This window comes from Caloenas nicobarica, chromosome 2 (genome assembly GCF_036013445.1).
Source record: "Caloenas nicobarica isolate bCalNic1 chromosome 2, bCalNic1.hap1, whole genome shotgun sequence".
In the NCBI taxonomy this organism is placed as follows: Eukaryota; Metazoa; Chordata; class Aves; order Columbiformes; family Columbidae; genus Caloenas; species Caloenas nicobarica.
The window spans coordinates 14645411-14670098 of NC_088246.1; the positions used below are offsets into that span (position 1 = coordinate 14645411).

The window sequence follows — 24688 nt, forward strand, 5'->3', positions numbered from 1 at the left end:
TGAGAGAAAATTGTAACAAGTGCAAATTGGGATGGGTAAATTTACTCTGATGAATTTATTTGACTAACTTAAGGACTTACTTTCTGTAAATCAACCACAGATGCATCAGATGCAAATGGGCCTGTCTGAAATTACTTAACAAATGGTTCCTGCAAATATACATTACACTCTAGAAAGTTCATTTTCCTAAAGATACGCTTCTGGCTCACCCCCACCTCAGATCTTCCCTTTGTGTGTAGAAATGAACAGTTATCACCTTGTGGATTGTTTTCAGAAGGTCAATAGATAATTTAGATGTCTCACAGATTTTGTGATGAACATGCTCTCTCCTTGGGCCTCAAAGATAAAAATACACAGAAGACCATTAAATTGTAAGTATAACTGGGGTTTTTAATTGCACTGGAGCTGCTGCTGCAAGCCTATTTATTGAAACCCTGTTTATCAGGGAAATGGGGAGCCTAGGACTAGGGGAAGGTTTACCTTTGAAGGATATCACCTTGAGGTATATCCTTATAGGAAAGAAAAAAAAAAAAGGATTTTGTACAAAAAGAGTACAGTCTTCCTCAGAAGATACAGTTCACTGCTACCTTACACCATGGTGTTCCAGAGCTAGCATAGGAACTGCAGAACTGCAGTCTCCAAACGGATGACTATCATTCATTCTGCATGCCAAGTTAGAGCATTTTGTTTGAGTTAGGTTTCCAGCTTGCAAATTCTGTCAGATTTAGGTATGAAACCAAAAGAAATTGCTGCCTCAACTTTCATCCCCCCTACAGTAGGAACAAAATATTCATGAGGTCACTCAGGCACCACAGTTCACTGTCCAGCACATTTACGTAAAACCACAATCAACTTCAGGGCACTGCCTCTGTATTTTGTTTCTTTACTCTCCTGAAACAACTCTGAGTTTCTTCTTGCCTGTGTCTTAGGTACTTTCCTCCGCATTTCTTTATCTACAAGAACCTTCTTCCATATGTACCTTCATTCTCCTTACAGTCACTTGACCCTTTCGAGATACCATATAGTAACGACAAGTGGAACTGAAAAATCATGGAGTTTTGGAATCCACAGTGCAATGATATTGAAAGCAAGGCAGAAATCACTGCTGCAGTGATATTCAAACTACATAGTAAATATTTTCTTAAAAATTATGGAGAGATCTGTAGAATATGAAATTACACCAGAAGACCTGGAAAATTTCACGGTGTCCTAGCCACTACACAAATATATCGATCAGAACATAAGTCTGAACACCTTCTTCTGTGCAGATGGAGGTCTTAGTGACCCTAGTCGTGATTCATCCTGCAGAACACTGGCATTTAACTGAGGTGCTTAAATAAGTAGCCTCCCAGCTCAAGAGCCTTCTGCTATCACAGAAAGACACAGACATGCTGATTGGCTTTCTGAGTAATCCTGATCCATGGGAGTCTAACTGCAGAGAGAGGACAAAACAGAACATCCTTAGCAGCGATACTTCAGTCTAGTGCTAGAATTAGCTGTAATAAACTAAGGTTATGGCATTCTGCCTAGCACATCCATTAGCAAGCATTGCAACTTCAGAAAAAGATTAACGTTGGCATTATTGACTCTCTTAGAGCCTGTTTATGTTCCAACTGGGATTAAAAGGGCATATGAATTTTAAATGGCTATTATGAACAACTAGGAATAACCAAGAGTGTGAAGAGATTTATTTAGAATAAATATATAGGTACACCAAATCATTCAGAAAGAATTTTGGAGTGGCTACTCTTCGCTAGCTTAATATATAGACATGCTCTCAGTCAAGATGGTTTGCTAGGTCAGGGGAACATAGGTCAGGGGACATGGTTCTTAACAGAGAAGTCCTGTATTACAGACTACCAGCCTCGGTCAGCTGACTTGCCCTCTGGAGATGCTCTTCTATCATTGGGAGTGACCTACACCCTCATCTTGTTTTGGCAAAATATGTGAAGTTATACAAACCAAATTGTGGTCATATCAGTCTTACAAGAGTCTGGGACAATTGGGAAGAGAAAAATTTACGAATTAGTATTTTTAATTATTTGAGATCATCTCAAAGTTAATTTATCCTCTGTGGAATATTCTCACTTCAACAGAAACAGCAGCTGCTCCACATAGAATTCAACCAATGCTTTACAGCCCATCCTAAAACTAGTATGGACAGGGCACTGAGCTGGCTGATTCAAAGAGAAAGAATATGTGGTCATGGGAGGAGATTTCTTGACACTTCCAAAATCTACATGGACCTCTGAAAAAAAAGACAAAATGGAAAGTATTGTCACAGGTCATCTATTCATAGATTATGAACAAAAAAAAAAATTAAAATTTATTAAAATAAATTGGAAGAGTAAGGATAAAATGGCATTGTGAAGAGAGGAATAATTAATTTTCAGGAAGAAGTGGCAAAATTAAGTGTTACTAGTGTATATAAGCACAGAAGTAGATAACAAAAGCAGTTTTCAGTACATTTGAGGAATATCCATCAATTCAGCACCCACAAAGCCATCTCACCTTTCTGGGACTCGTGTATTTTGTATTGGTCATACATTTTCTCTGCAATACTGGCTATGAACTGTCTGGTGTTCTCTCATTCCTCACCACAAGGTCTAACTGTGATGTTCACCCAGCTTTGAGCAGGGGTTTGGACTAGATCAATGCTAAAGGTCCCTTCTAAGCTGAATTATTCTATGATTCTAGAATGTTTTTAAGACCCGTGATTTCACAAATTGATCCGGTTGGGAAGGTTATCTTCTGTCCCCAGAAATTAAAAGCTCCTTGCACCACGTTCTATATTGGGTTGATATAATGCATTGCCTCACGGAAGCCAATGTTTTCAATAAAGGACAATGGTCCTCACACATCCATTGCCCAGAACCTACAACCAGACCCATATGAATGCTAATCATGGCTGTGAAAAGAAAAAGCCCTTGGTACACATGGAGTACTATAGAGGATGAAACTTCTTACCTAAAGGCTCTGTCTCAGTGACAAGTTTTTGTAAATACTTTGTTTCTCAGTAAACGCCAGATAATCCCTTGTGCCATACTGCATTATTCTGCTTTGGTGCAAAAAGGCCTCAAGTCATCAGTTCCAGATCACCTATTCTTCTCAAGCAAAAATGGTTATGAAGAGTTGCTGTTACCTGAAAAAAGCCAATGATCATTATTAAAGGTTAATCATGATTAGACTCTGTACATGTGAGTAATTTTTCTACTGTTTTTCACTTTTAATATCAGACACTTCACATAAAATGTATTCACGCTGGCAAAAATGAACCTCTTCTGCAAGGAAGAATAAAAGATTGATAAAAATATTAAAAATAATTTGAAAAATATATACATCTCCTTTTCAATGTTGATCCCATTATATAACAGCTCTTACAATATGTTCCTAGAATCATCTGGGTTAGGAAAAATTTCAGTCTGTAGGATTTCAAAGGCTATCTGAATTCAAGCTTCCTGCAGCATAGTTTCACTAATCCTACACCGCTCCTGACAGAGAAGCATCTTGTTGAGTCTTGCATATTCCAATGATACTGGTTACAAAACAGCCCTTGGCAGCCTTTGCTATTGCATAATTGCTCCTACAAGGGCTGAGTTGACTTCATAGAGTTTGAAACTTGCTAAATATCTTATCCTCTTTTTTGATGAGTCACAAAAATAAAATCTAAATTTGGGATCCATTTTTCTTATAACTGAAACCGATTCTTACCAGTCATGAAAAAGCTAGGCTACCTTAGGTAGGTACTGAATATTTTGAGTACATGGAAGAATTTTGCTGTGAGGTTGCTCTGTTCTTCCACTATACCTTTATTTCTGAAAGCAGGCCATTTTTTGCTCTTTTCTACTCCAGTCCTCCCTTCATAGCTCCTCCATACAAAAAGCAGATTCAGTGGTCAAATAAGAAGCGATAAATTTGTCTGTTCATACTTCTCACCATCAGAGTGCAAAATGTTCTGATTATTCTTAAAATAAGGGTTTTCTCCTTCCTGCTGAAGTATAAGGCTATTCATTCATGTTTTCTTATTAAGCAACAGGAATAACTGATGACAGTAATCCAGAGATATCCCTTTGAATGCTCACAGACATAATCAGGACTCTTTCATTACACATCTTTAGATTTCAGCATGCAATGACAGCATCTATAACATTTTATTAGCTCAGCACATACTATTTTGTTTTCTACTATCAAAGCAATAAACACTCCTCATACTAGAAAAGGACAGTGCCATCCACAGTAACATTCATACTACATACACTCATTCAGATTAAAAGATAGGGTACAACTGATGAGTGATTTGAATTAATAACACTCTCAGGAGATGGAAGAAGCTACTGCCCCCTAGAATCTGCTTTCCTATATGAAATACATTCCAGTTTTACCCACAACTTTAATAAGAGTTGTTTACTTGACTGCTTTAAACATTTGATTAGTGTTAGGAACATTTAAATTCCAATGCTCATAGAAACTATTTTGACCCCTCTGGAATATTAAAAATGCTCAATGAAGGCTCAGCTGCTATTTGTAATTTGTTGACCATGAGTAATAAATGTTTCAAAGTGTTTTGTTGGTGAACTTCAGTGAGCATCATTAAGAAGGAGCAATGGGTAACCAAAGCAAACAGAAAAAGGCTGTTGCTCTGAGCCAACATTTTTTTTCTGTTCTTGAATACACAGGAAAAGCCACCAACACATGAAGAAAAAAAAAGCTTTTACCTTCACGGTACACAACAGCCTTTGCTGATTCTTAGATCTTTCTCCTATGCTTCCTAATAACATGAGCTGTCAATGTTTACTCTAATGCTTAGAGCAGCTTTCCAAATACATGGTGAATTAGCAAAAAATATCATATATAGTCTCAAAATCCTGAATATGTTTGAATGTTATGACATTTGTCAATGTAATTATCCAATGAAAAAAATGTTAAAATTATACCCTGCTCCATTCTAAAGAAAATTAAACTAAGAAATTATTTTGGTGTTTGGGGTTTTTTTTAATTCCTCATTTGATCAAATCCTTGGTCAAGGAACTTACTTTCTAAGTTAAAAAGCAGCACAGAGCTTGCGAGCAGAAAACTATGTTAATATTTAACTTGGACTAGAAAAATTCCCCGTGTGTTGGTGGAATCAATGCACAGTGACTAGAAGAGTTGGTACTGACAATACATCTACCTGGGATAAGACCTCAGAAAACTTTGTTGTAGTGACCAGGCAGCATATTGCAATTAAAATCTCTGCTTTCCCAGTTTAACCTAATACTTCTGGCAGCTGACAAAAATAAAGCATTTCTGGTAAATGCTTTTTACATGCTTTTATTACTCACAAACATTTAAGAAGTTAATTTTCATTTAACAAGGCTGAATTTCTCTCTGCTACTTGTCTACTTAATGCACAGTGATGCTCTTGTTCTAATGGTGCAGGACTTGTACAGTAAGGTGTCCATACCAGTGTCAATTATATGTGAAGGAAACTGAAGCAGAAGCAAAAGTAAAATGTTGGAACACTTTTTCAAGACTTTACAAGGTATTTATAAAATTCCACAGAGGTAGTGGGACCAGCATCTTTTTGCAAAATGCATTCTTTAAAAGCCTTCTCAGTCCTTGAGTCAGCAACAAAATGAAAAGATGGGAGATAAGCATTACCTGAAACCTTACCAGGATGACCCACTTCTCTGTCCCACTGTCAGTCATCATGATCAACTCCCAAGTCATGGTACAAAGCTAAGCTTCATCCTGCTTCTTCACATAACTCAAACACATTCCCGTTCTCAATTGAATCAATAAAGCTTTTATATTCATGGCAAGAAACAGAACTCTGGCCTGCATCACCGTGCTTCTACATACCTATCTGCAAATAAACATCTAGCGAGTTAAAGAATTCAATTAAGTTTTCATTTCTCTCAGTCAACTGCAGATCACAGAGGAAGTTCCAATGACAGCAAAGACAGATGATGAAAACCTGATCAATTGCTATCACTTCAATTTAGATAAAAAGTCGCTCACTTTTCAGCTCTGCTTGGTGCCCAGAAGAGATTAGATTAAAACTAGATCAAGAGGAAAAAAAGTCTAAACAACAGCTAAAGAAAACCTTTCCCAACTCTTGTAAGTGTCCTCAGTTAATCCCACCATGTCAAGTCAGGCTACCAGCAATGGCTAAAAGCAAATTCCAGAAGGCTTTTGAAAGTTATCAGTACTATTGAGCCTCCAGAGAAAACCAGCATGAAAAGTTACACTACATGTTTGCTAAAGTCATCCCCCCCTATACTGGATTTTAGACAATATTAGAGAACTTTCTAGAACATTATTAGGGCAAACATTACAAATTCTTGTGCCTGCATTACTCACTATTGTGTACAGTCATACTGTGTGTGATTCCAAGAGGAATTTCTGCAGTGACTTTACAGCTGAATAACATCAGAACCTGGTGTTACTCAGTTGTAAAGTCACTGCAGAAATTTGCTAACACCTATCTATCACACTGATTTATTTCAGTTTTGTGGGTTCCCACCCAGAAACTCAGTGGAGATAGAGCACTGAGATGCAGGTTCAGCAACTGAGACTTTAATTTGTATTGGATAACAGTTTTGCAAGTGGTTTCATAAAGCAAAACGCAAAGAACATGAATTTAGCCCATTGTTACAAATAAAATGCAAGTAAAGGGAGAAAACATCTATTTCACCACTATGCTGCTGTCATAACATCTAGCAGTCTCCAAAGCAACAGAAGTAAAAAATCTTGACTTTATTTTTTTTAAAAATCTATGCTTTATTTAAAAGCTGAGGAACTACACTTGGTTCATCCTACCAAATTCTGTACACGGCAGCAGTTCAAATATGAATAGCGTATCTCAGCAGGCAGAATTAGCACCAAAGGAAATATTTTAATGAGAACAATATTAATCCTAGATTTTATCTTTCTTCTGTCAACATTTGTCACTAGCAGAAATCATGCAGTCACTTAACCCATTGTCTGGTGATGCCCAACTCTGCGGCTGCAACACCCATCAAGGCCACCTACCACTGCCTTGGCCTTTGGAACCACACGTACTGCCAGCATATGACCATGCACCCCACGGTGAGACCCCCATGAAAACATATATATCTCATCACATGGCTGAATATATCCCTCTCACACAGCTGGGCTTACCAACCCCAGCCTAGGATTTAATGTACACTCCATACGAGACCAGAGCTGCGCCAAGGAGTGCAGCAGGGATGGGGCCGCAGGCACCCAGGACAGGTCATCCATTGGCACCCTCACAGCTGAGAGGCACGGAGTGGATCACAGACTGTGTCAACTATTCTGCTGGGCTATACCAGGACCGCTATTGCCATCTCTACTTTCTATGAATAATCCTTTGGCTTAAATTCTCTTTTCTAGCTGTCAACAATCAGCATAGTACAAGAAAAACAGGATTTTGCAGTAGCCAAAAAGGATCGAAATTTTTGAAGTACGATAAAATATCTTTCTTATTTGAAAAGTCTTGTGTAGAATAACTTGGCCACATCACCTCATAACGCCCCATGCTGGCTCAAAGCTAAGGGCACTAATGAAACTGTGAGACAGAAAAATTTGAATGCTTTTCTGCCTCTGCTGCTAAAATAAAACTGTTTTTCCTTCAAACTTTCTATTATTTAACTCATTCATTGCCATCATCTTGGTCAGCTGGTTGTTTTGAGAGAAGGTAAAGAGAGAGAGAGCATCAACAGAGAGAAGGTAAAGAGAGACACCACATAAGTGCAAGTGCTGGCTGTGTACTCGCATATTTAGAGGAAAGAAAAATGGGACAGAAAATTTACACTAGACCAAGGAAGCAAAACGGTGGTAGCCTAAAAATCCAGCAGGCAGAAAGAGGATACAAAGCTGAATGGCAGAAGTTTTCATATCTCAGGAAAAGCACTCAACTTCCAAAATATTCAGAGGTCCTAGAGCTGACCTGAGTATTGACACAGCTCATTCACAATCCCTCTTCCCTGCTTTATGTTGGCTGAGCCCACTGTCATTAACCATTTGTCTCTCCAGTTCCATGTAAACAGTTAACTAATATTAACATCGTCAACAAGTTTTCTCCTATTTGGACAATCCAGTCCAAATTTTAGCTCAGGACTGCAAAACTTCATGCAAAAAGTAAAAGGCTTGATTGCACGGTATCCAGAGCTTACATCCCTCTCAACACCATCATTTATACCCAGAAGTTACCTTGCTATGGTGACTCTTGGATATTAGGTGGTCACACAAGCAAACAGCAGAGGAACCCTGACAAATTTTTGTGGGATATCCCTGGGAAGACTGGATAGATGCACGAACAGTGCTTTTAGTAGTGAATACCTTTATACTTTATACTCATGCAATTTCACTCAGCCAGCATCTCAACACTTCCAAAGCTGTACGCCACTTAACATGATTCACAAGAGAAGTTAGCTGGCTGACATGCACCAGGCCAGTGTAAAGGGATGGAGGTCAATCGGCCACAAGCATGGACAAGCCTTAAATTTCACAACTGGACAGACACTTGCAAAAGCGTTGTTTGGCTGTGGAGTTGTTATTGGTTTTCATATTCTTATACACGTTATTAGTCAACTACAAGAAGAACACAGAAATGGTCTGATGAGTAGCATTTCTCCAGTAAGGCAGGAAAAGCAGAGGTGTAGGTCCCATGGTTAAATTTTCACTGAAGCACTTCATGCCAGAAAATATCAGTTTAGGAAACTGCTGCTTTGCCTTTTTTTTTTCTTGCCTTTTTTTTTTCAGGAAACCATCTCTATTAAACAACATTTCTCACTAAAAAAATGCAGGACTCCTTCTTCTGCTGCACTTTTAGACATTCATTCCTAAAATTACTGGCTCTATGCTCCAAGATTTAATTTTTATACTGTTATTATTATTCTAACTTATAAAAGCACTGCACAGTGCCATGGCTACTAGAGAAAAGCAAGGAAATAAAGAAAAAGTAAAAATTAAAACACACATCAATATAAATACTCACTTGGAAATGAAATTACAAATTGTTATTTTGGGAAAATACAGTAACCCTGCCCTCAAACAGAGACACCCATCAATTATATTCTCATTGTTTCCATTCCAGAGGAAGACTGGAGAATTAGTACCGTAAAAAGAAACAGAAGAGCCAATATTTCACACAAACAAAATGTATTACTCTACCCAACTCTGTACCTGCAGTATCCCATCTTCAAACTACATTTTCTCCCCCTCCTCTCCACAGACACGTGGGAGCATGAAACCTGTCCGCAGGCTTCACCACAACCAACAGCTTCCACATTTATGAAGACCCAGAGTTAATGTAAGCTTATTGCTGAGATGACAGTTGTGTCTAATCAGAGGAAACACAAGAGAAAGAAAAAAAAAAAAGAGAGAGAGAGAAAAGAGGCGAAAGAAAACACCTGAAGTAGAAAGACGAGCTTCAACAGTAGCTTTTTAGATCTTCCAAAAGCAGCAAATGAAGACAGAATACAGGCTGACCAAGCCTTGTATAAACCAAGGCCACTCAGAGGGTATGTGGTAGCAGAGCTGAGAAGCCTTAGCTTTTTACAGCAGCCACGCAAACGGCACACGCATCCCAGGGGGATTTTGCATTATGAGGAACTTCTGCCCCATAAAAACAGTTCCACTTGGTTATGTGATTATATGTGGAATTCTGGGATTTGTTCGGCTTTGCTGTGAATTTACTGCTATATTATTTTTCAGAGACATTTCTTTTCCTAGGTGCCCAAAGTCAGCATTTGATTGATTAGTGTGGTTTTTCGGGCTTACCCACTAAATTGATTTGAACAAGTCATTTGTTAATATAGTGAAACACACGTTCAAGATTACAAATTGTTTAACAAATCTTGACAAACAAGTCCCTTGGTGGTCTTGAAGTTTCTCAGAAACAGATGGATGAGGTACAATTTTATAGATTCTCTTTCCTATCTGTGTAAAGCTGCTAAGGTCTGAAATAGGCTTTAGTGTAAACAAGGGGCATTGTCAGACAATAAAGAGACAATTGCCTGTGTTAGCACAACAATTAATTTATTTGCAGAGAACCACTCAGTCTATTTGTTACCAGAAAAGTGCTAATTATTCCTGCTAATTACATGCAAAACCTTCATTATCACCTATATGAGGAAGAGGACCCCTCAGGTTTCAGTGACAAATTAATTACTGTGTTTTCCTTCTGAATGTACTTCTAGACAGTCCCTGTTATCTAAAAAATAAATTGGCTAGCAGGAAGCTTGTCTCTCAGAGACATTCCGCAAACTAAAAGCAAACATACAAATATCATATCAAGTTACTATTGCTATTTTTTTCAGGCAGGTACACCCTGAAGCTCCCAGAACTACTATATTAATTTACAAGCTCTTAATCCTAATAAAATATATCATGCACTGCTAAATTCCACTATGTGGCTGCTTTCAGAGCCCTTTACACATCTATAAAACAATGGATAAGATAGCAGGCACCAAGTTTTAAAGATATAGCAAATAAGCCTAATGGTAAACTACTCGCTCAGTAAAACATCGATGTCATTTCAGTGAATATATATGACTTAAAATTCATAATAACTGAAAAGGACAGAAAAGTGGCTGAATTACCCAGTCTTTCATTATCGTCATTTTAATTCAACAGATAGGACACTTGCCATCAAGTACTCGCGATGCACGTCAGGGGCAGGGGAAATGTCACGCAGAAGGTGGAGAAGAGGAAGCACACAGGACCAAAGTCTTGGTTTGGAAGGCAGGAAACAGCATGAGCAAAGGCGTTACAGCACAGTGAATCTGGCAGAGGGATGGATGGAGAGGCTGCAGTGGATTCTCAACATACAGGCAAATAAATCAACTATTTTAAAAAATGTTTTTAATCCTCTTAAATTTTGCTTAGAACCCATTAGGTAAATTTCAGCCAGTCCTGTATGACACCTTGCCAACAGCTCATCTCTACTTCTAATCAAAGGTGCTCTGGAGTGGAGGCCTCCTCAGTTTCTGTGTTTGGCATGGCAGAACATCAATACCTTAACAATTCAGAGTGTCAGCAGTATCCATTAACGGGCACATGAACGTCACCGAACAATTCCAGTGTGTGGACTTCAACCACAACTTCAGCAGCACCAGTAACACGAGGTTGTACAAAGCAGCAGCTAATCCATGGCTGGGTACAACTCGTGCAGTCTCGGCCACATGGCAGGGAAGGATAGAGTAGTGCCAACGGTGCTACTGAGAGGCTAGAAACACAGTTTCATAGTGAATCAGGTGACGATTCGCACCCACACGAAGTCATATTTCAACAGCCACTCCACCTGATGAAGATAAAGCAGGAGTGAGGGTGTGGATTCAGACGCTAGATGTCTACAAGACCCAGCCCCACCTCTCCAGATCACCAGCACAGAAAGGCAGTGCCCAGGAGCAGGGAACGTTGCCTGAGAGACTTGTTCAGACATGACCCACTGGACCGATGCCCTTCCATCGCTTAAATCTGGGTATCATTGTCATGCACCCTTCTCTACTACATAAACCATAAGATACTTACGTTCATCTTTACTTGCATTTGTAGCCCTTTCCTCAGACCCTCGTACCTATTTTGTGTATCAAGAGACGGACTTAAGCCTTTAATCCACCCATGATACCACCCATTTCTACTTCTTACTTTTTTTAAGTAACTGTGTTAGTGCTTTCCACGATGTTCTTCTACAGAGGCAGGAAATCCCATAAATAATTCTATGGCAACTTCATTTTTCTTCAAGTCTACGTTCATCCTCTCCTTTCACTTGAGGACTTCAAAAACGTCAGTAACAATAATGTTAATGCAGATAATAGAACTTTCTACATATGAAGAATTCTCAGCTCTAAATCCTAGCTTATTACCATGTTTTCTGTTCCAAAGCACAGGAAAGTTTCCTTGGCCTAAGCAAAAAATCCCATCCCTGAAATTTAGAGTGCACTTTTTTAACCAGTATATCATGCTCTAGGACTGAAAACCTAAAAAGATAACAGAATAATTAGCATTGCTGCTGCATCTCTAACAAGCGGCCTCCAACCTACTGTACATAAAAGTAGTTCAGATCCAGAAAATGTAAAATTAACCCATGATCAATCCATTGAAAAAAATTGGTCTCAACAAGCAAGAGTTTAGCAGCAGAATGCAAAAGCAGAGCATAACTCGCTCCAACTCAAGACATTCTATGATTCTATACTTATGATAGAAAGACCTTTTTTTCCATTTATTATAGTCAGGTTGCTCAGTAGATTCTTTTATCTGTTTGTCAACAGCAAGAACAGCAACATTTGACTGACTTTGAGAGACAGTTGGCAACAGGGAGGCCACATGCCAGGAACAGATGGATTCTAAATTTGAGGGGAAAGTGATGGAGAAGGGGGATTGAACTGAAAAAGAGAGGTGCACAAAGAGAGCTGCATGGCATCAAAAATTATTGAGAGCTGGAAGTGAAGAGGAAGATGGAAAAGCAGGTGACTTCAGCCTATTTTTGCTATGAGCAGAGGAGGAACAGGACATTGCTTTCGCAGTGAAACATTTGAGCAATAAAACCATGAGTTTGCCTAGAAGGCAAACCCTTTCAATATGGGCCTTAATATCCTCTAATTTGCCTGGACTGAATTACGAGGACATCTTTTTGGCCTGGCCTATACCACAAAGTATGAGTAGGATTAAGAGCATTCAAAGTAGTTGACAAGATGCTGAAGCAGAAAAGAATCTTCCTGCAGAGACTAGAAAGTAGGGGTCAGCACTGGATTAGCTGACACATAGACTGCAACTTCTGTTCCAGTGGCTTCATTGCTTCAGCAAATACTGAAGTTGGAAATAACTGATCTAATTCAGAATTAAACTACACTAGAATCTACTTTATGAAAATCCATGTGCACCAAAACACCAAGTAATTTTAAACTCCTTTACATTTGGTGGGGACGGGGAAAGTAGTTGTTGGGTATGGGATTTTTTTAGATCTACATTTTCCTTCAGGTTCTCACTTATGTGCTCCTGCATAAACATTTCCTGGCTCAACATTGTGTTTGCTCACACCACAGTTCTTCCACAGAGGCATTTGCTTCCTGCTGCAAAGAAGGGGGAGGGAGGCAGCGTGCAGTGTAGCACCGTTTATCCGTTTCAGACAAGGTTTGATTTAGGAAAGAACCAGCCACAACTTGCTGGGTACCAGGAGCCAAATAAATGATTTTACTGTTTGATTATCCACATCATTCAAACACAGTCTCTAAGTGGCAATTGGTTTGCTTCCTGTTCTACTGGGACCTGGGTTGCACAACAGGTCTTGCACAGAAACACTAGGTTTCTGGAATTGAAAGGCTCCTGGAACTGTTAGTTTTCAATTATTTTGTCTTGGACTGAGCACCTCCATTCCTCCCTGTTCTCCAGCACAGCAGCTAAAATGGAGCCATCCTGCTGGAGCCTGTACAGGCAGCAGCTTCCCTAGGGACCCCCACTCCCTTCCCCTCACATTAATGAGTGACTAACTAACAGAGTAAATAGAAATAAATTTGCAACTAACTTAACCCGGTAGATGTCAAGGAAGAAGAGAATCCCAAAGAGGAATTTAAACAGGGAAAAAGATGTATGAGCTTTACAGTTCAGCATAAGAAAGAGCACTTGCATAAGTTATTGCATATAAGAAAATAAGAAAATGGTTTTAAACAAAACAGAAGGTAAGTGTCCAAGGCTTGCACCACTAATGGAACTGAGAGGAGGGATGAAAAATGTTAGTATTATCTCTGGCTCAGGAAGTCCCAAAGCCATGATTCAGCAGAAGGTAGGAGAGTACACCAAGAAAGGATCATTACATGCTTGACATTTTCTTATATGCTCCCCCAGGCTGCTGTCAGAAACAGGATACCCGGCTAGACAGATGTTTAGTCTGATCCTGTATGACTGTTCTTACTTTGTGATAGTAAGACATAAATGTGGATAGGAAGAAAGTTACGTGCAACTCAGGGGGATCACATGAAACTTGAAGCTGATGCAGGCACAGCAGCCGACAGTCAGGGGATTCAATGTGAGGGATGTCAGCTCTGAGCAAATTCCCATCAGGATGGACTTCACACCTGGGAGAAGTTCATACTGTCCAAAATCCTCTCATACATGTCAGGACTTGTCTTTAGGACACGGGGCACCTATCAAGTCAAACCATTTCCCTTAGTCTCCTCTGGTCCTTCCCCTCATTCTTTCAAATAAAAACAAAAACACACAACTTCTTTCCTCTCTGTCTATGAGTTAATATCTGTCATCATGCTATTGCCAATGTGGACATTTTCTGCATTGCATTTTCTAGGTCTTTGCAAGAAAACAAATAACCCAGCTGCCACCAGTCCTTCTTATACGTAAGTCAAAACAAACAAAGTACAGTGTCCGTTATCCCTCCAGCAGGCATTTGGGAGCAAAAGCAGATATGCAGAGATATTTTGCATTACAATAATAATGTGAAGATGTCAATCATAATTTCTAAGTTGTACATAGATGCCCCAAATCATCACAGTTCAAATACAGCTGGAACAATGGGTCAGGAAGGGTTTCATTTCCTACTTTAGTAGAGACTACAGCAAAATGAGGAGCAAGAGTGACAAGACATTTTCTTTCAGCATTGCCATCAGAAAGAATAGCATTTCTTGCTCCTAGCCATTTTAATTCATGATCTTGTTACAGTCAGGCAGACTTGATAAAGAAACTGTATATAGAAAATGTTATACAACAGTTGCAGCAAGTAGCCTATACAGCAGCTTATTTGCTGTGACAAATTGCACAGAGCATGCCACACGCCAATACTCCATATTGTCCTCTGGGTCACTGAATTGATTCTAGTTCAAATTCCAGACAAACCATTTCATATGCAAAGCCATTAAAGGACTAGAACTATTTTCTTTTGCTAGCTCAGACTAGCCTCTGCTCTAGGAGCTGGGTAGTCAGCAAGGCAATATGCAACGTGAATGCAAGCCTACCCAGACCTTTCTTGGATGACTATCTAGCCACTATAATGTTATATAAAAGGGAGCTGCACGGTCTTTCTCCCAGCAGTAGCAGCTCATTTTATGAGGAGATGAAGCTGTCCATAGATATTGTGTGCTCTGGGAACATTTATCAGATCAGCTCTCCCAGGTAACTCTGATCCCAGCACACCTGATTCCTGGATCCCAGCCAAGCTCAAGGAGCAGAGCAATGAGCTTTGCCAAAACAGGACCATTTTGGACCTCAGCTGCAACAGCTTTGCCAGGCACCATGGAACAGTAAAACTGCTCCTGGAGCTCAGGTGTCTCCAGGGCTAGTCTGCAGTTAAGGAGGCACTCTTGCAGTCACAGTTTTGGACGTAAATAGCTTACTTTTCCAAATCTCATTTCAGGTAAAAAAAGAGAGGACTTCGGTGATCTGTTTCACCCAGAAGTATTGTACAGTCTACAAATTTATTCCTCAACTGATTAAGAAGATGACTTACTGGTTGCGTGCACCACAGCCTGATCCCTAAGATGAGTCTTCGGGATGGAAATGCTATATAAATAATACCTGAAATAGTTATAATGGAATGATTTTCACTATGGAGATATTCACCCCACCTCATGTCAGCCATCTTTTAAAATCCAGTATTTTCTTAATTAGTGATCAGCACCAGCTTAAGCAACAACTTCAACAAGGTCTTAAAGAAGAAAAATACTTATGAACAAAGTTTAAAACAGATGGGACAGCTGGCCTGGACACGATACTTTCTCTCTGTTCTGACAACAGATGAAGCATAGACAACTAGCTTAAATTAGAGAGCAACATCCATGTGTTTATGTTATGAAGGTCAATGTCATCTTGCACCAGAAGAAACAGGACACATGCAGAAGGAGTTATTTAAAGCTAATGCACTTTAAAATACAGTGATATTACATTTTTAGTTATCATCTATAAATGTTTTCTGTTCTGGGATTCTTGCAGAGTTGAGTCTTGTGCAATAGGCCAAAGATACCAGGAAAGATTCACACTATACTGTGAAAGAGAAAAAGAGAATTCCTCAAATCAGCAACAGAATTATTTAATCTACCTTACCCTACACTGTTCATCAGAGTAACACTAGTTCTTCTTGCTTAGTAAAAATACATGTGTTTCTACGTAAAGAGAGATATTTTGTTAATTCAAAAAAAGGTTACAGACTTTTAATCAATCCTTACATATTAAGGAGTGTTTATCATTTCTATCATAATACCTATTCCAGTCATAACAGTGCGCTCTTATGGAAAACCACAATTAACCTGCTATCCCCCAACTAAGTGACCTTGGAATTATTTAAGACCCCTTCCAGATTAATAGCTCCCCATGACTGAACCTGTGTACAGGAAAAACTGTACTGGGGGAGAGAAAAGAAGTAATTTCTGTTAAACTTAAAATGCTTATCAATGATACTGAGCAGCAACTTTTTTGATGCTGGCTGACACCGGATGAGAAATCACTTTCTAACTAAATGGAGAAGTAGCATATATGAGGTAAGAGCCAGCTTCTGAGTATGAAAATAGTACCATTTTCTGATTTTGTAGGGTAAGTCTGCCCTGCTTCCTTAAAAGAAGACACAGTAAAGGAAAATGTGACCTTGGAAAGATTTGCTGTGTATGGCATACAAAAACTGTTATTCTCAAGACTCCACAGCCCCTAAGTGTTTCAAAAACAGGCATAGAAGAATGAAAAACCAGACGGGTGACAATGATGGCATCAGCAAAATACCTTATGCCTCACTCAAGTATTTTATATTCAAGACGCAAGTTACAACTCGTATATTTCATTAAATCTATCTAATTTATACCAGAACCCATTGCCTCTTTGTATTTCAAGGGAACAGAAACACACAAGATATTGTGGACAAAACTGATATTTCTTGTGGGAATAAAATCCAAACAGAAAAAGAGAGAGAGGACTTAGGCTTAATCTTCCTTATTATTTGATAGGAAGCATTTTCTGAGTAAAGGTACAAGTCATTTGTGGTTCAGATCACTCCAGTATGCTGTTCCATACCTAAGCATAGAAAATGTTTCAAATATTTAAGAAATCAGGGCCAATTATATAGAATAATTGAATCCTTAATAGAAAGCCTGAGAGACTTTATTCTTCTAACGTTAGTTGCTGATGATGTGAATACCATAAGAAGAGATAAAGCTACAGACCTGTTAATACAAAGAAGACAGTAAAAAATTACTTTCAGTTTTGAGAAAAACACTAGGCTCTGGATATAAGTTAATTATTAAAGTTCAATTTTCTTTTAAAAAAAAGTTATTTTAATTACTGCTTTTTTACGCCAAGTGTCTGTTTTACTTAAGGGAATAAATTACTTTCTATTTGAAGCAACGCCTACTAGAAATAAGAGTTACTCAAGGGCAGTGTTTTATTGATAAAGCCTTTTTCTTTATAATCATCATATGTCATAACATTTCACAGGATTCATGAGATTCATATTTTTTCAAAGGCAGAAACAACTGGAAGTTCTGATCTGGAGCTAGCAAAAAACCCCAAAGCACTGTCTAGCGTTGGAGTAATTTTTGTATTCTAAACCCTAGATATAGTAAAAGACAGGGCTTCATAAGAGTAGGAAAGGTTGTTACCATAAGGGCTACCATTTTTAAACTGTTATGAGTATTTGCATACATTTACATGCACTGAAAGCACGGCCATTCAGAACAAACGAGGTTCATTATGAAGACAAACATGCAGAGTATGACTGAGTGACAATCTGCACAATGGCTGATTTAAACTTTATCGGTCTCCTCCATTCACCGACCATTATTCTGACGAGGAGGAACAGCTAAGGAAGCCTTACATCTCTTTGGCCACTTTTTACTCTGGATAAACCCTGGAGCTGCCTCTGTTAAGGCAAGAGAATACACTAAGCAGACTGTTCAGTACGTCAAAACCTCCGACATGCGCTCCGACTTCTAACAGGCAACCTTAAATGAATCTCTCTCTAGTAGTGGAATAGGTAGGAAAACTGGTTTAGCAAAAAGACAAACACAGTCCCCTTAAACAGTTCAACTTTAAGGCATGTCTGCATGCATTCCTACCGCCTGTGACAATAGTAACACTTCCTTTCAGCCTAATAGGTCCTGAGCCCCATCCTTTGTCTGCTGATTAACTGCTCTATTCATTGACCAGAGCACTAATTGCATGCTCCTTATAGTTACCCTACATTACTGTAAGAATTAATGAGACACAATTACAGCTCCCAGAAATCTCAGGCCCAGCCAACTGCAAAGCACTCCAACTGAATAAGAACTCCCCAAGAATAAAGAGAAAAATTCAGCCTATTGTTCACAGGAAGCAGAATGTTTTTTGTTAAAAAATTGTATTTATTTGAAGCTGTTTCATAATTAGGCCCTGGAGAAAAAAAAAAAAAAAAAAAAAGGAAAAAAAAAAAAGAGAATAGAGAAAGAACTTGGGAACCGGCATTCACTGTGAAATCACAGTGGATGCAAAGAGACGCACAGACAGTCCAGATATGAGGAGAAAAAACATAAGAGATGGAGTGCATGAAAAATAGTGCTATGAATAATACAAACATCTATAACCAATCAGCTGTTCAAACAGAGCATGTCCCACTGTACGGGAATTACCACTAATGCAATCTAATATTTGATTAATATAGCTTCAATCTTGAATAATTTAAAATAAGCTTATGGTGTATTTCTGCACTCATATCTCTACTATGAGATGGAGGAAGAGGTATTTAATTTCGCACTTGTAGAATTTAATATGCATTAGAAGTCAGTGTCATTAGCCATGAAAGTCAAAAGGAAGGACAGAAAATGAGGTTTTGGAAAATCAGCTATATTGAAAACTGCACTCACATTTAATCTGTGTAATCAACAGCCACAGCTATTCAAAGTCTTAGTGACTACAATCACTACCTATTAGCCTGTAAGTAGTTCAAAAGCTATTATTCTCACTTGAACAATTTTCCAATACACAAGAGACAGCATTAAGTTAATGAAGTTAATATGCGAAGTCAATATTCTTTGTTATGAAGTAGTCTTCTTCCATTGATTCATCTTCAACAGATTTTCACCATATAAATTTGATTTAAATTATATATATAGTTTGACAAATCCACTGGTACTTAAAATAGAGCTTGAAATGCAGCACTACACTTTATAGTCCCAGTAACCATTTTCCAGGGTACAATTTATAGCATTCACTGAGACCCTAAACCAAGAATGTCATAGACAGGCACTGCTACATTCCGGAATCAACATCTTTGGACAGAGACAACATTTTTGTACAACTCTACAGGGATTCTCAATAATTGCACCTAACTGCTGCAATACTTTAAATTCATAGAAAATGGATGTTCTTCTGATACTATCACTCACTGATATCACAGCAGAACGCTTTCCTGCATGAAGCAGACAGTTATCACCATGTGGTGCTGAAACCCAAGCAGGAAACAAGGCACGAAATGGATCAGAGACCTTCATGTTCAGTGTATAATAAGTCCAATATCCCTGTCATAGAACAGCAATCATTAACTCAGGGATCTTTTGTTAAATGGCCCCTGTGGCTGAACTGCTAACAGCAGGGACTGAATTTGCAATTTCTGTACCTCAAAATATCTCCCTTTTGTGATTAGGATTGCATCCAATGCCATAGTTATATCTGTACTTACCATCCTCAAGACTAGATTCATCCGTCAGGGAGACTACAAGCCTACAAATTCATGCATTTACAAAGTAAGTCTCTAGGACCTGAAATGAAAATACCAATTTCTATTAACCTTGGCTGATTAATCAAACTCAGTGCAGGACCACAGAGCTTACATATGCAGCTCTGGCAGTATTATCTGAAATGAGTTTTCCACATCTCTTGAAAAAACCTTTGAGGAAAAAGGAAACCTTTGTCTCAAATAAAACATCACCTAGCTAGTTCAAGCTATTCCTGTTTCAAGCTCAAAAAGAAAACACAAGTCCAAATTCCTGCAGAGTGTAATGTGAAATTATTTCTGCTGGTGCAAACAATGTATTCTGGTATCTGCTCCTGCCTTCATTTCTGATGTAATGAAATAACTTGAACAAATACAAAATATGCATATGCTCAAGGCTAGCTGTAATTTCTAGTTAGGGTCTCTCTCTGCATCAGTGAAAAGGGAGTCCTTCCTGCAGACAAACACTAAGAGCCCACTCTTTAGGTCATCACTTTCAACTAAGGTATAACATCTAAGTGAAAGATAATTAAAGAGGCATACAAGAACTGCATCTTAAGAGACAGAGAAGGTTTCAAGTTGTAACCTGAGTTCACTCACACCATTTCTACTCCTCTGTTTCACTAACAATTTCTTAAGAGCTACTTGTGGTTCATGGCACTGCATGTAGTATCAGAAAAGGACAATCGTGATCCATCAAGTGCTTCCACATGTGTGTTTTTTCTGGAAGTGACTCACTGAAGGAAGCTTCCACTTTTGTACTTCTCATCCTTTAGTTTGTGTGTTGCACATCACAAGCGACGCTGCCAGGGAGTTTCCTTCCTTCCTCTTCATTGTCACACCTGCATCCAGCCTCCCTTCTTCCTGCAAGTAGTTCAGTTAAACAATGGTTATGCCTATACTGTCTCCTAAGTGTGGCCCCAAAACTATCTTCAGTACTAGAACCACCAACAGGACAGGTGCTAAACACAAAAAGTCATGCATTGCCAGGCATTATTCACGCAACTTGCAGCTGTAAGACAACCCTGCAGACAGAATATGAACAGGAGACAGAGATCACATGCTATTCTTAGAGTTGCTCTAGAGGTCGTTCTTCAGAGCAGTGTAAGCATAGGCTATGGTATATCATCTCTGTGTGCAGTGACAAACTTGCATATGAGTCCCTGCAGGATGAGGCCTACAGCTGATTTACACAAGAAAGGTTAATATAGAAATTATACTAACAAAACTCCTCTTCCCAAGCAACTTACACCTATCCCTCAAGAGAAGTAAAATGTACTGGTAAAAGAACTTCTTACACAGCTTCTACACTAGGGCTTTTGCTGGCATAGCTATGTCAGCAAAAAAATCATATCCCGCCCTGACGGGCCTCCTTGATAACACTTTTAAGTGCAAACCAGGTGTCAGTATTTCAGTTATGACAGAAAAAGAGTTCTACACTAGTCATGAGCTGAATATGTAGCCTTTCATGACCTGGAAAAGCCCTTGCTTCCAAGGAGGTCAAATCGCATGATCATGTTTTCCACCAGAGTAATCTCTCACCAGCACTGATTAATACAGTACTAACATGCTACTGTAGTAACACATAGAGGTGAAAATATCATATCAGTCGACAAGCCACTTATATTCTGCATTCCCATCTAAAAAATGTTTATTTACACTACATTAAATCCACAAAAAAATCCTGTGCATGGGAGGCACCAACACTTCTATGTAAAAATGTGCTGTGATTTTTAGATTAGTGTAAAAAGAATTTTAAATCTTTAAATCTCTGGACATTTCAGTTGGTTGCATTTGACATTCAGAAATATTTAGATTATTTTAAGAAGAGATTCTATAGATTGAGAGTTCCCAGATGCACCTGACCAGGAAACAAGATGACCAAGTACAAACATCTTTCATTTCCAATCGGCATTGTTAAGTAGAAAGTTAACAATACTGACTGGTTTGAGAGTAGCTAGTAGCTTTTAAATAAAAGGTTCGTAATTAAATACAAGGTTCATAATTAAATACATAGACCTAGCGTATGGCATTAGGCAACAAGCCCACAGCTGAAGACTGGAAGAAACCATGCTGCCACAGACAGAGTTACAGTGTCCCTCAAGGATCACCAATATTGTACCTATTCCTAGCCTACTTTAACATACTCTTATTGTCTCTAGTTCAGTTGCTGTCTGATCCTATGAGATTATTTATGGAATATGTTTAGGCCTTGCACTAATGTGTCAATAGATAAGGTCCTTTGAAAGCACACCTCACTGAGGTGGAGTGTGAGAGCCATGGTCCATCTGGGGTGTTCCTCAGTACAAGTGGTGGTGCCCTGTGATGAAAATCAGCATGAATAAAACAAAGTGTTTCTAACTACTTAGACATGCAACACTCATGGCCATCGATTAGCCAAGCAACATGAATCTCTGAGCTACAGGAAGTCAATCGCATTAATTTCTTTAATTAATTAATTAATGTTCCCTTATTGAATATACAGAAAGAAAACGAGTTTCACAAGCAAAAAGCAGGCTGTGATATCTAAGTGCTTAAACCACTACTGCAAACTGTATCCTACTTCTGAAACTTTTTTTTACTATGTTAGTATTTTTTATAATCCACTAAGATTACTCATAGCCAGAACTGTGGCAAAACTGGGATTGTATGAAAACTGTTCACATACCACTAACTGAGAAAAACACTGGTATTAGTCCAGAAACCAATTTACTCTCATAAATCAGCTTTATTCTTGCAAACAATCCTGAAGTGAAACAATTTTGCAGTGAGGCAACAGCAACACAGAGCACATGCCCCCTTCCTTATCACCTCATTCACTGCCCTTCCAAAACTCTTTCTTCCATCCATTTAGCTGCACCATCCAAAAATCCTGTCACCCCGGACACCCGTCCTTGACAGAGCGATTTCCTCTTTCCTGTGTGGTTGGTGGCCTATGTAGCCTCAGCATCGTGTGCTCTTAGGCTTTCTCTGTCAAAGTCCATAAGCTACACAGAGAAGACATTGCTGTCATCCCACTCAGAGGCTGGAAACCACTCCCTGCATTCTCCTTCCCCTGGTACAACTTTACTCACCTTTTAAAAAACAGAGCGTGGTACAATATCCACTGTGTCGAAAGGATCAGAACCCCCCACCTCCACTTGTTCACCCTTTCCCTACTCCTCCTAGACCTAGGAGCTTTCTCTTTCCCCCACCGACGCCCTAGAGCACCTACTGACACTTGTCCAGTGCGTCATTTGGGTAGCAGCGGAAGCCAACATCTCCAGGTTATTTGCTTTCTTCCAGCCACTTAGGTCTACCAGGACGCAAAGCAAGGGATCCTCTTGCTGACGACCACTGTGGTCCCGAGGAAAACTTGGTTCATGATCACATGAAAAAAAGACGCGCTGCAATTGAAAGATGGTAGATGAGCATTCTTTACACCTGAGACCTTGTTTATATCTGTTTTCATTCCTTTCTACTTCTGCGACACTTTAAGGAAACTTGTACTGTGGAAGTTAAAAATCTAACATGGGAAGTAAGAGTTATGCTTTCATTATGCACTTCAGTTACAGATAACCTGTGGAGTGAGCTAAAGAACAGAGAAGTCAGATCATGCACAGTATCTGTTACCTAATACACAGCCAGAGGAAAGATTGATTTGTGCCCTGATTTACTATTACTAGATTCAGAAGAGCAACCAGCAGAGTCATTTCAGTTACAAAAGCATTGGACTGACATACAGTTTTGCATTATTTAACTATCTGTGGCACGGACCTCTAGCCCTACCCTTTTTGTCAGTCAAAACACAATTTGGCCAATATGCAACTTGCATATGGGGCACACATTGGTCAAAAAACAGACTGAGAGGACAAAACAGTCAAATCCCTGCCAATTTTGAGCCTAAATGATTCCTTTTAGAGCATCTTTACAAGGTAGTTAGCTCCATTAACACCAAAGGTCTTATGTTTCATACATGCCAATGTGAGAGGGAAGTTAGTCATTGGAAATTAAGTGTGCTAGTGCCTTTATTAGGTACACAAAGTGTAAGAGTGGGAAGAGCTGAAAAGGAACAGACAGTCCAAAGAAATAGAGGATAAGACTAGGAAGAAGCATATCCCAAAACAGAATAATAATTAAGCACCAAATTGCCATTTAACAGTAAACAGCCAACAAAGAACATGTATGGAAGAATGCAGAGATGTGTAGAGAACTAAGGAGCTATATTGCAACTATGGTTCACTCATGGAGAATTCCAAGGAATTTAGGCTCCTAAATCCTACTTAGGAACTTAAACTCCCGCTCAGCTCTACAGGAAACAAGCCACCTCCACACCTCTTAGGATTCGGGCTCAAGGATCGTTACCATGCAGCATCAGCGTACACACCTCTCTGGTGCCTTTCTCGCTGCATTAGGCGAGCAGGAGAATATTACAAAGAAAGTCTTGATGTACCAGTGACTCAGAAAAAACTCCCACTCTACCATAAAAACAGTCCTTCACATAGGACCATTTAATGAGACTCACTAAAAGCACTAGTAGAGCGGTTGTATTGCAGAAACACGGAGTATGGGGGAAGTTACAGGTAACTGCTTATCCTGAACCTACCTACAGGCTCAGAAAAGCTGCCAGCCTTTTTCATACATAATTATCATGTGCCATTTGTATTACTGTACAAACTACAAGCTCAGGTCATGGATCAGTCCCACACAGATGCAAACAACAAAAAAAAAAAGAATATGCTCACGCATCTGATGAAAGTCATGCAACCCAAATATAAGCCGTAACACGATTTTTAAAAGTTCTATTAGCTTAAGATAAATCTAATCACTATCATACATTGTAGAATTATCATAAAACATTCTTCATATTACAGTTGAACAGGCTTTGAAAGGAGAAATATGCATTGACCCACTAGGAGGAATACAGATCGTTACAGTACTACATATACCCTGGGTAGGCAGGAGAAACACCGTCTTTGCATGCAGTGATGGTTTTTTTATGTAGCTAGCCAGATAAAATGTATTCCATGTAAATGACTTATG

At 39.0% G+C, this 24688-nt stretch overlaps 1 long non-coding RNA gene across 2 annotated transcripts in view; it reads right to left on the reverse strand.

The window, feature by feature from the left end:
* Positions 1–1295: 1295 nt before the first annotated feature.
* Positions 1296–24688, reverse strand: part of LOC135985945 (uncharacterized) — a 29644-nt gene continuing 6251 nt past the window's right edge. For both annotated transcript variants that reach the window (XR_010605822.1, XR_010605821.1), the window contains 4 exons: positions 22881–23052; positions 20405–20530; positions 2968–3142; positions 1296–2248 (listed from right to left, as the gene is read on the reverse strand). This is a non-coding gene — a long non-coding RNA (uncharacterized LOC135985945). The remainder of the gene's footprint in view (positions 2249–2967; positions 3143–20404; positions 20531–22880; positions 23053–24688) is intronic.